This window comes from Leucoraja erinacea, chromosome 26, assembly GCF_028641065.1.
Source record: "Leucoraja erinacea ecotype New England chromosome 26, Leri_hhj_1, whole genome shotgun sequence".
NCBI classification, from domain to species: domain Eukaryota; kingdom Metazoa; phylum Chordata; class Chondrichthyes; order Rajiformes; family Rajidae; genus Leucoraja; species Leucoraja erinaceus.
This window is the reverse complement of record NC_073402.1, coordinates 18494132-18506468: the sequence shown is the minus strand read 5'-3', so window position 1 is coordinate 18506468 and position 12337 is coordinate 18494132. Positions and strand designations below refer to the sequence as shown.

The window sequence follows — 12337 nt, the reverse complement described above, 5'->3', positions numbered from 1 at the left end:
AAGGTGCCACTTTTTCTCACACCAGGACTGAATGGGGCTGGGAATTGATTTGAAACTTCTGTTTTCTATTTCTGATAATTAAAACAAGTGCTAATTTCCTCCTAATGCAGGAGTTATAGAGTACAAGAAAGAAGGTGAAAGTGCTGCCTGCCTTCCACAACAGTTGGCTGAATGAGGCAGGCAGTGCCTGTTCAGAGAAGGGATAGGCAGTATATTAATGGCAAAAAATAAGAAGCAGGAAAAGAAAACAATTTTGGCAGCTAATTAAAGTTAGCTGGAGAATTGCGTGCATCTGCTGAACTCAGCTCCGATCCGTATTTGGAACAATGAAGTTGTGTTCATTACGGAGATTTGGTTATGAGATGGAGAGGACTGACAACTCACCAAGGTTCCAGGGTTTTGAAGTTTCAGGCATGATAGAGAGGGAGGTAAAAGAGGTGGAGGAGTTGTTTTACTAATCAGGGAGAATGTCACGGCGGCATTCAGAGAGGACATACCAGAGGGTTCGGCCACTGAAGAAATATGAATAGATCTTAAAAATAAGAAATGTGCAATCACTCTAATGGGATTATACTATAGGCCTTCTAATAGCCAGCAGGAAATAGATGAACAGATATGTAGACAGATTATGGAAAGATGCAAGTACAACAGGGTTGGCATAGTGAGTGATTTTTAACATCCTCAATAACAATTGTATAAGGCTCAGACAGCAGAATTTGTTAGATGTATCCCAGAGGGTTTCCTGAATCAGTGTGTGCATAGTTCATAGAGGGAGAGATCGATCAGCCATGATTGAATGGCAGAGTAGACTTGATGGGCCGAATGGCCTAATTCTACTCCTGTTTCTTATGACCTGATCTTGTACTAGATCTATACTAGATCTTGTACTGGGAATTAAGCCTGGCCAGGTGACTGATGCTTCAGTGGAAAAGCATTCTTGGAATAGTGATCACAACTTCATAACATTTAAGATAATTAGGAATAAGAATAAAATTTGGCAGGTTGAGTTGTAAGGGGAAAGTATACAGTTAATGGCAGGACGCTTAACAGCATTGATATACAGAAGGATCTTGGGGTCCAAGTCCAAAGCTCCGTGAAAGTGGCAACACTGTGTATGGTAAGTCCTTTAAAAGAGGGGGGAGAGGGGGGAGAAGGAGTGGAGACAACCTTTACGAAGCCAGAGAAACACGGCTGTGAATCTCGGCGGACATTTAACATATCGTTAGTTCTGAAAACTACTGCTTACCTTTTTTTTCCCAAAAAAGAACCAATGAACTTCACCGGTCAACACCGGCTACAACCTTTCTCTTTCTTTCTTTCTTTTCTAGGGTCTATTTCTTAACTTTCTTCTCTAACTCCTTTTCTAATGGCCTTTCTTTTCCCAACACTTTCCTGCACCTTCACGACTCTTTCTCACTTCCCTTACTTCTTTTATTTCTATCTTTTTTAAAGCTCGAAAAATGAAGGGGTACAACAAATGTAATGAGATATATGTGGTGTGTATTACTGTAACTTATTGTACTTCTAATAAAAATAAAATTAAAAAAAATAAAAAACACCGGCTGCAACCTACGAGAACCTCCGAGAACCTTCGACCTCCTGGCAAACCATTAGGACCACCTGACGACCCACCTACGGCTCGTGAATTCTCGCTAATCTCCACGGCGGCTTCATTCTAGTCACCGCTAATTTTTCAACAGGTTGAAAAATTCACGGCGACCATAATGAGGCCGCGACTAGTTCCCAGAAGGTGGGAACTCCTCGCGGCCATGAAGGCGACTCCCCGGCAACCACCCGCGAACATGTGGTGAACGCATAGTCTCCTGCAGTCGCCTAAAAAGTCGCCTAAGTGGGACAGGCCCATATGAAACATTGAGTATAAAACCCAGGAACTCATGTTGCAGCTTTATAGAATTTTATTTGGGTCATATTTGGAGTATTGGGTGCCATTCTGGTCACCCCATTTAGGGAAGGATGTAGAGGATTTGGATAGGGTGAACAAGAGTGTTACCAGATTTGAGGTTATTAGCCCTGAGGAGAGGTTGGATAAACGTGAATTATTTTCTCTGGAATATCAGAGATTGAGAGGAGATCTGATAGAAGTATATAAAATTATACCATGTGGTAGACAGTCAGAACCTTTTCCCAGGGTGGAATTGTCAAAGATAAGAGGGCACAGCTTTAAGGTGAGAGGAACACATTTCAAAGGAGATGTGTGCTGCAAACTATTTCCAGAGAAAGTGGTGGGTGCCTGGTAGGGGAGGTGATGATGGAGATAGATATGATTGAGGCAATTAAGAGGCTTTTAGAAAGGCACATGGATATGCAGGAAATGGAAGGATATGGATCATGTGCAGGTAGAGGAGATCAGTTTAACGTGGCAACATGTTAGGCATGGACATTGTGGGCCAAAGGGCCTGATCCTGGGCTGCACTGTTCCATGCTTTATGTCCCATGGGAGCACCGAGGAGGTGTTGAGAATGGGCAGTATTGGTGGGATTCATGGATGCAGCAGCCATTCCGTGCAAAGAAAGAAGATAAATAAAATTAAATCATGAAACAATCTGCTTTTAGCAAAGTCACATTCAACATGTGGCATTAGGGAGAAAAAATAATAATTTGACTGTGCCAAGACATTCTTTGTCCAGCTGCCTCTGCCTGACATGGGCTCGTTCTGTTCTGAAGTCGTTCCATCTTGCCCTTTGACGGAACCGGTCTCCCTAATCCTTTCATATCCTCCTTAGTCTAGGTATTTGCCATTCAAAATAAGATCTTAAGATGAGTCAGCCTTAACGTTAGATTCTTTATCTAAACGGTGGCACAGTTAGCAAGAGCTGCCTATGATGCATTCCAGAGACTGGGCCACAATGAGAGGAAATGGAGAACAATGTTAACTCTTTGAGGGATGTTATTCCACAAACGCTGCTCAAATTTAAAAGTTAAATTTGGATGCGTGTGGATTTCTTTGTAGATAATTGCACTCCAATCCATAACACTAAATCATCAGAACCATGAAATCATTCAGGGTCGGGAACAGCATGTACCCAAATGCTGCAACAATATATTCCAGTATCCAAGCTCATCCTATTCCACGACAAACATTTATGAATGCCTGAGGCTGTGTGCAATGTAGAATGGACCTTGCATATTCAACTTACTGAAAGGCGATTTTTTTTCCTCCTGTCCTTCTTTGTGGGAACTTTCAAGTTTGGGCCAAGATAAGCTGATGGTAATCACGATCAGATGCATGGGTTGGAAAGATGGCATCTCCATTTGGATTGTGTGGGTTGCAGGCTTAATGGTCCGGGGAGATTAGGGTCCAACGTAGTATCGTTATTTAATCATAGGGGACCAAGCACCAGATTCCATAACCTTCAACTGGTTCAGCCAAAACCCTTTAAATTGCACCAAAGCAACCCTCACCAGCTCTGTGAAACCCAATGTTGCGTAAATAGTCCACCGTAGACAAACTAGAGTAACGGAAAATTACTAAAGGCACTTTTCCTCTGACATTCAGTTGTATAAGGTACATACATCTGGAGCCTGGATCGCCTCGGCGCAGAGGGAGAACAAAGAGGGAAGAGACAGAGACTTTAAGATTTTGCCTTCCACCACAGTGAGGAGGTGTTTGGTGAACTCACTGTGGTGGATGTTAAATTTGTGTTGATTGTGTGTTTTTGCCATTTTATTATTATATGTATGACTGCAGGGAAACGAAATTTTGTTCAGACCGAAAGGTCTGAATGACAATAAACGAATCTAATCTAATACGCATTATGTCATTCAATATCATTTTGAGGTACTTTTTCTCGCCCACATATTCGGTGAGTTAACTGATTTCAACCAGCGTTTTTTCTTGTTTGGCTTTTGAATTACATTTTGATGCATGGGGTAGGGAGCAGTACAGTCTGTATGATTCGAAGCATTGCGAATAGAGTCTTTTTGTGTCTATCTTAGATTTAAACCAACAGTTCTTTCCTATACAGGATGTTGGATATGTTGCCTTTCACTGGGAAATAGCTGCGTAATATTTAAAGTTTATTTGGGAGAGATCCAAAGAATATTTAGAACTATTTAATTTATCTTAAGTACTATGTGTTCCAAAATATATTTTTCTGCAAATTTCCTTATCCTGCATGAGGTCAATTTTAGTCAGTTGTTAGCAAACCTTTCAAATGCTATCAACGGACACTCATATAAACCCAGACACACAATGACTAACCCCTTCCTCCAATGCACTCACCCCCCACGCCTCAGCACTCCAGTAAGGCAAGGCAGCGCCTTACCACCTCAGGCAATTGAGGAAATTCAGAGTGTCTCCGAGGATCCTCCAGTGCTTCTACGCAGCGGCGGTGGAAAGCATCTTGTCCGGGAACATTACCATCTGGTTTGGGAATTGCTCTGCAAGGACAAGAGGCTCTGCAGAGGTAAGCACTATGGGAACTTCACTTTACTACAACAGGACATGCAACAGAGCAAATAAAATCATTTTCCACCCCTTGGACTGTTCCAGCTGCTACGGTTCCATTGCCATGCTTGAGAACGGAGAATTGATAGGAGTTTCTTCCCAGATGCAATTCGGACTGTAAACGCATATATCACCAGGGACTAACTGTACAGAAGTTTTTCCCCTCATTTTTCCTTCCACATTTTATGTGTAAAAGAAGCTTGATTGTGTTATAGATTGTTTGGTTGGGGGCACAAAAGTCCGCAGCATTGCATTTCACTGCACATCTCGTATGTGTATGTGTGACAACCTCCATGACCACTTAGATGGAAATTTATACTGTCATTTTCCATTCAATCCTTGTTTTGACTTGAATTATAGTTATGACATGACATTATCACACGTAGGACTGTACACAAGATCCTTCATGCACACAATGTGTTACAGCAGCTTGATGTGGGGGGACAAATGCACCAGCATTCAGTAGCGTGGCAAGCCACTTCTATCATTTTCCATTCAATCAGATTGTGACTAATCTTTGATATTAACTCCACCATCCCACACCATTCCCAAACCCCCTGATTCATTGAGCATGCAAACCTTGACTGAACTGAAAGCAGAAAAGGCTAGAAATGCGCAGCTGTTCAGAAAGAGAAAGAAAATCAATAGTTAATGTTTCATCCGTGAATAATACCGCTATCAAACGGTCCTGAAGAGACTTAGTAACTGAGTATTTGCAGCCTTCTAAGGTGGAAAATGTTCAAGGTTCACACTGTTGAATGAAGAAACTTATTCCCCCACCCTATTTCTAAATGGCCAACCTTTTTATTCAGAGGCAATGATCCATAATCACAGGTTGATTACTGCATTTGTGGTAAAGAGCACATGAGCATGATGTAAAAGACCCTCTCTCTAACTTAAAGTGAGTTTGTAAAATGAAAAACTTAGATTGATACAAGCTCTTTCCATGCAGCTTTTCAGCACACGACAAAGTGCATTACAGCCAAGGAAATCCTTTTTGAAATCAAATCACTGTAAGAAAGTGTTTAAAAAAACATCAGCCAATTTGTCCGCATCCAGCTCCATGAGTAGCAAGACACTACAGATACTGGAATCTTGAGGAAAAGTACACATTTTTGGAGGAACTCATCCGGTCAGGCAGCATTGTGCAGGAAGGAACTGCAGATGCTGGTTTATATCAAAGATAGACACAAAATGCTGAAGTAACTCAGCGGGTCAAGCAGCATCTCTGGAGATAAAGGATGCGTAATGTTTTGTGTTGGGTCGTTACAGACAGCATCTGTGGAGGCAAATGAACAGATCACATTCGCCTGTCCATTGCCATAGATGCAGCAGCCTATCCTGCAGAGTTCCTCCCGCTGTTTGTTTTTTGCTCCATAAATGTGATAATCACTAAATAATCTGCATTCATGTTGTTGGTTGAGCGATACATATTGCGCTAGTGATAAACCCCCTGATCTTCCTTGAAATACTATGGTGGGGGTCCTTCAATTGTCCCCGAGAAGTCAGAGAGAACCTTGATTTAACATCTCATTTGAAAGATGGATCCTCAGATTGAGACACACTCCCCTGGGGCTGCACTGAAATGTCAGTCTCGATTCCTATGCAGTGACTGAAGAGAGACTTGAACCTGGGATTTTCTAAGTCAGCAGCTAAAGTGCCGGCAACCAAGTCACTGCTGACACGAACAAGCAGCTATTCACACTCAAACGTGGATGGAAGAGATTCCTCCTTTGTTCTAGTTTCGGCATGTTGCAATCTGACCAATGTACTGGAAGTCCTGTACACATTAGAGATGCCGTTGGCTTTAACACTCATGGATGCCTGATAACAACAGACTGGGTACTCTGGCTACCTGTTGCTGAGGATTTAATAAGTGGAATAGTCTGCCCACTGCCCCACCCTCGCTGCTGTACCCTGTAAGGCAAGGCCACAAATGCTTATGATCCTTACAGGCACAAATACACTGAAGTCTGGGGCAATCTGATTTCTTTCAGTTCAAATTCTTTTCACTCCTGAAAAAATTTTAAGGTCTTTGATAAAACTTAGAACAAAATCCACAATTTCCATTAATATTTAGGGAGGTTGAGGTAATGGGGTTGACAGGCTAACTAATGAAATATCCAGGCATCTAGGAAAACCTTCAGTATGGCACCTTCTTCAAGGTAGGAGTGAACTCAAAGGGTAACAGAAGGTGCTTCCTTTTATGGGAATAAGGGTTGGAATATTTCCTCAGCTTTTCCACCAGTTTTCTCCCACCCAGGAATTTTAGCCCCCTTTGCATGGGGGAGCTAGAGACAGCTTTGCCTCTGATAGTGTATTACACCTCCAACCAGAGAGAGGTTGTGGGTTCAGAGAGCCAACATCATCCGGATCATTACTTCAGTACAATCCCAAGAGAATGCTTTGCTATCAGAGTTTAAGTATTTTAGTTGAGGCATTGATCTCAGGACCTTTCTGCCCTGGGTATAAACAACGGCCCAACACCATCATTGCAAAAGGATTTGAGTATAGGAGCAGAGAGGTTCTACTGCAGTTGTACAGGGTCTTGGTGAGACCACACCTGGAGTATTGCGTACAGTTTTGGTCTCCAAATCTGAGGAAGGACATTATTGCCATAGAGGGAGTGCAGAGACGGTTCACCAGACTGATTCCTGGGATGTCAGGACTGTCTTATGAAGAAAGACTGGATAGACTTGGTTTATACTCTCTAGAATTTAGAAGATTGCGAGGGGATCTTTAGAAACTGGACAGGCTAGATGCAGGAAGATTGTTCCCGGTTATAGTCCAGGACAAGGGGTCACAGCTTAAGGATAAAGGGGAAATCCAAAACCATGAGAAGAACTTTTTCACGCAGAGAGTGGTGAATCTCTGGAACTCTCTGCCACAGAGGGTAGTTGAGGCCAGTTCATTGGCTATATTTAAGAGGGAGTTAGATGTGGCCCTTGTGGCTAAGGGGATCAGGGGGTATGGAGAGAAGGCAGGTACGGGACATTGAGTTGGATGATCAGCCATGATCATATTGCATGGTGGTGCAGGCTCGAAGGGCCGAATGGCCTACTCCTGCACCTAATTTCTATGTTTCTATGTTTCTATCTGTGGCAGAGTAGTCGTGCTGTTTTGGTGAACTGATCTCTGTATAGCCACCCATCCACATTACCAAAAGCAACTTATGTGGCCACTTGTGCAGTTGCCGTTTTGGGAATTTTGTCATGAAAACTGACTGCCCACATTGAAGACGTTGTGCAAATTCCAGATTATTCTTATTTTTCGGGTCAGTAAACTCAATCTATCTGAACATAGTTGCACTCAATCTATTCCTTTTGCCTGTGATATTTTCCAACTCTCAGATCAAAATGTCATTCCAAACACTTAGGGGTCCATTGGTTTCTCTGAAGTGTTCAAGTGTCTCACCTGGATTATTTGCTCTGCACCTTTTCATACCTCTAGTTTCCCTTCCCCCTGCCTCTTAGTCTGAAGAAGGGTTTCAACCTGAAATGCCACCTATTCCTTTTCTCCAGAGGTGCTGCCTGACCCGCGGAGTTACTCCAGCATTTTGTGTCTATCTTCGGTGTAAACCAACATCTGCAGTTCCTTCCTCCACAGGATAACTGTGGGCCTGGTTGACTTGATTTGTTCAATTTACTGTCAAACCATGGATTGATGCAACAAACGGAGAGAGGCTCTTCAGCCCTTCCTGCCTTAAGCAGATTGTGACAGAGCTATTCAAAGTCCGTCTCCTCCACGCATTGCTGATATCTCTTTAAATATTTATCCAGTTGCCTTTGGAAAATTATTAATAAATCTGCTTCCACTGTGCTTTCTGGCATTGCGCTACCAATCAAACTAACTTACAGTGTAAATGTTTGCCTTTTATCATTTTTTGTTCCTTAGCCTCAATCACCTTAAATGCGGTAATCTTAAATCTGGGTCTGTTTAATACTATTAATCATTATAAAATCACTATTTAATAATCCTTTATAATGAAATAATTCTTATTCTTCCATGAAAACACTTCATGATGTTGAACACTTTTGTCAAATCTCCTTTATAATGTTTTCTCCTCTGACTATATCAGAACTCATTTCTCTGGTCTACCCACAAAAATGATGATTTCTAATTTCTGGGTTCATTTTAGTAGAAGAACTCTATACCCTCTTCATTGCCTTGGATGCAACATCCATCAACAACATTGCTTTGGGTACAACACGTGCCATAATCGGTGGTTGCATTAAGTATGGCCATAATTTATTTAAAGTTGCACACATAAGTTACATCCCATTTTCACAACTTTCTGCCACTTTCAATCTTTCCGAATGTACAACCCCCGGGTCTTTCTGTTCGTGCATGCCTTTTATAATTACATAGTTTATTCGATAATGTCTCTCCTCATCTTTATTTGTAACAAGATCCATCAGTTCGAATGTCTCTGCATTAAGTTTAATCTACCCACAAGTTTGGCTGTTTCACAGTAACCGCTGCTGAAGTCAGTTGCTCTTCCCCCCACTGCTTCCCACATTGCCGAGCTTTGTGTTGCTCGCAAACTTTGAAATGGATGCCCGTGTGTCCACGTCCAGGTTATTAACATTTATCAGAAGGAACAGTAGTCCAAGCACAATCACCGGTTTGCAGAAACCTGAGAGTTATCTGGTGGAAAATTGCAGATGGGCAATATGGGGGGAGATAAGGTGCTAACACAATCCTTTCTGTGAATGGATGAGAAGTGGCTGTCCCTGCAGGCACTCGCCATGTGTAGGCACATTTCCAAGATACTGAAAGCTTTGCTTTCTCCACAATTGATCACATTTGTCAAATATGCTCAAACATATAGGTTTTGTGTGTGCACTTCCAACTAATGGGGGGGGGGGGGGGGGGGGGGGGGGGTGGTGTGGGGGGTTATGCTCTAGAGCTTTGAAAAGTTTTTAATGCTGCTGGTATTTAAAAGAGACTGGGGGTGTTTCCTGAGGCAGTGGCGCCACTAGGTGGTGTTGGAGGCACAGCCTAAGGGTTTGCAACCGCAGTCCTTGCATACGTTTCATACCTCTCAGCCTGGGCTTCGGATAAACATTCAGCCACCAGGTCTGGTACACTTCACTGCATCCTCCCACAGCAGCCCAACAACCTTCAGCACAGGTTACAACAAAACTCAGTACTTGGGATATCTGTGAGAGAAATGACAGTGGCTATGAAATAAAAGTTCAATAAGAAACTCTGGGGATCGACACAAAAACTGAAGTAAATCAGCTGGTCTGGCAGCATCTCTGGAGATAAGGAATAGGTGATGTTTTGGGTCGAGACCCTTCTTCAGACAGTTCTCCAGAGATGCTGCCTGACCCGCTGAGTTACTCCAGCTTTTTGTGTCAACGGTGTAAACCAGCATCTGCAGCTGCTTCTTACACAAGAAACTCTAGGTGTTTGTAATAGTGAGCACACACTCGATAACCCCGAGTGGTGAACCTGTGGAATTAATTGCCACAAATGGCGGTGGAAGTCATTGAGTATATTTAAAGCAGAGATTGATAGATTCTTGATTAGCAAGGGTACAGGGAGACGGCGGGTGAATGGGGTTGCGAGGGTAAATAGATCAACCCTGATTGAATGGCAGAGTAGACTTGATGGGCTGAATGGCCTCATTCTCCTCCTATGTCTCTTATGAAGTTTAACTGATTCCTGAGGTTGGGTAGGATGAAGCTGACTCGGAAGAGACCATCGCTGGTTAGCTTAAATGGGTGGTGGGTTGAGCTTTATCTCAGCTTGTAGCAAATGTCACTGCCTATCATTGAATCCAGAGAGGACACAAAGTGCTGGAGTAACTCAGCAGGTCAGTCAGCATCTCTGGAGAATGTGGGTAGGCAACTTTTCTGGCCGAGATCTTTCTTCAGAACTAGGACTCTCTGCATTAATAGGAACTCGGTAACGCATTAAATATATTAAACCAGACACAGTTGCTTAAACATTTGATGTAATACTTGGGTTCAGCAGCTAGTCTTCATTTTCAAAAAATGCCATATTGGAGAGGATGAGCATTTGCACAACTAACACCCACTGGATGTCTGGAAAGGCTGTGATGCCAATCAGGGTATACCGATGTGGCCATTTTAAAGCTTAAAACGCCTTTTACCGACCCACTGAGATACTCTACTAATTTGTGTCTTTGTTTTTGTAAAGAGCATATGCAGTTCCTTTAGAGATACAGCATGGAAACAGGCCCTTCAGCCCACTGAGTACATGCTGACCAATGACTAGTTCTATCCGACATACTACAGACAATTTACAGACGCCGATTAACCTACAAACCAGCACGTCTTTAGAATCTGGGAGGAAACCGGGGCACCGGTCAGAGGGTCAGAGAGAGAAAATACAAACTCCGTACAGACAGCACCCGTTGTCAGGTTAGCACCCGGGTCTCTGATGCTATAAGGCAGCAACTCTACCGCTGCGCCACTCTGCTGCTCTATCTTGTATCTACACCCATAGATGCTGATTGGCATCCCTGAGTGTTGCTGCAATTCTTCGTTCAGTGGTTTCCAGATTCTCAAATACCACTGCACTCTGCAGAGAATGACGCTCCAGCAGCAGAAGGACAATGTCCGGAGTTAAAGGCTTCTGCTCAAACTAGATGTTGCCCAACATGGCTGGATCAGTGTTCCCATATCTGCCAAGGCGTTCAGGGAGGATCACCCCCCACTGAACCTCAGTGAGGAACGGGCCATTGGACATCTGCACTTTGGTGGGGATGCCATTAAAAGGTGCCACCTTCTCCAACCATAATCCACCTCCCCTCTGAAGAGGTGAGGAGTGGCCTTAATTAGCCCAGGCTAATTCCAAGCGGCACCAGTTTCTCACGACATTGCCCTCCTGCTGATGCTTGCAGCCGCACAACAGTGCAATTAGCGCTGGCTGCATTCTGTGGCCACAATAATTAGCAGATGGTACGGAATTGGGTTAAACTCGCATCCCGTTCCTTGTACCAGTTCTAAGGGGTTTTAGTGAATTTAATTTGTGGATTTTTAAAACCATCGCCTATTGCGGACAGGGATTTAATCTCTTGCGAGTGCATCTTTGTATCAGTTTAAAACAATGAGACAAAATGTAAGGTCACAGAATAGCAAAGGTTGAAAGACAGCTCAGTTATAAAGTAGCCAATCTTTCAGATGCAGTCCTTTTAGAACTAAAAGAAAATTTTCCACATTACATTGTCTCTCTGAGTAATGTGGTACATTTCGCTAAGTACAGTAAATATCTGTATATATAGTCCTTTGATTTGAAGGCGTAATAACTAAAGACTCCTCAGAGAGGGTTTTATGTCATGCTGAAGTATGATTTAGTTGCACAGTCAGAATAATAGCCATTTGTCCTGAGTTTCTGCACTACCTCAGTTGCCTTCCCACAATGCCCTGTGGGCATTGGGAAATAAGAGTGGGTTGAGGCCTTGATTTAGGCAGATGGGGCATTGGGGACAGACACCTGAGCACCGACCCAAAGGTGACTTTGCCTCGGGTCAGAGAAAGATTAACAGAGTGCATTTCAGATCCGTCAATGCTCAAAGATGGATCCTTCACCTTTTTACTATGAAGAAGAGAAAGTGACCTTAAGGCCTGAACCCGCATTTGTACAAAAGCTGATTATTGCAGAGAGTGACACGACAGGGTAACTACCTTCAGATGAGAAAAGAAGTATGATCTTGAACCAGTGAAATAAGGTCCGGTATATAAGGAGGATGTCAGATACAGTTTCTCTGTGACTGAGTGGATCATTATTTTGTGACCATTATGGAGACAATTTCTGTTATGAATTCTTCCATTGTACAGGACGGGTGCATTGATATGACTGTGTGCATTTTGTATCCTCTATAGAAGGTATGTTAAT

The 12337-nt window shown here is 43.0% G+C and overlaps 1 long non-coding RNA gene across 1 annotated transcript in view; it reads left to right on the top strand.

Moving 5' to 3' along the window:
* Positions 1-10809: 10809 nt before the first annotated feature.
* The window catches only part of LOC129709736 (uncharacterized), a 30123-nt gene continuing 28595 nt past the window's right edge, over positions 10810-12337 (top strand). Inside the window, exon 1 of the long non-coding RNA XR_008725555.1 lies at positions 10810-12327. This is a non-coding gene — a long non-coding RNA (uncharacterized LOC129709736). The remainder of the gene's footprint in view (positions 12328-12337) is intronic.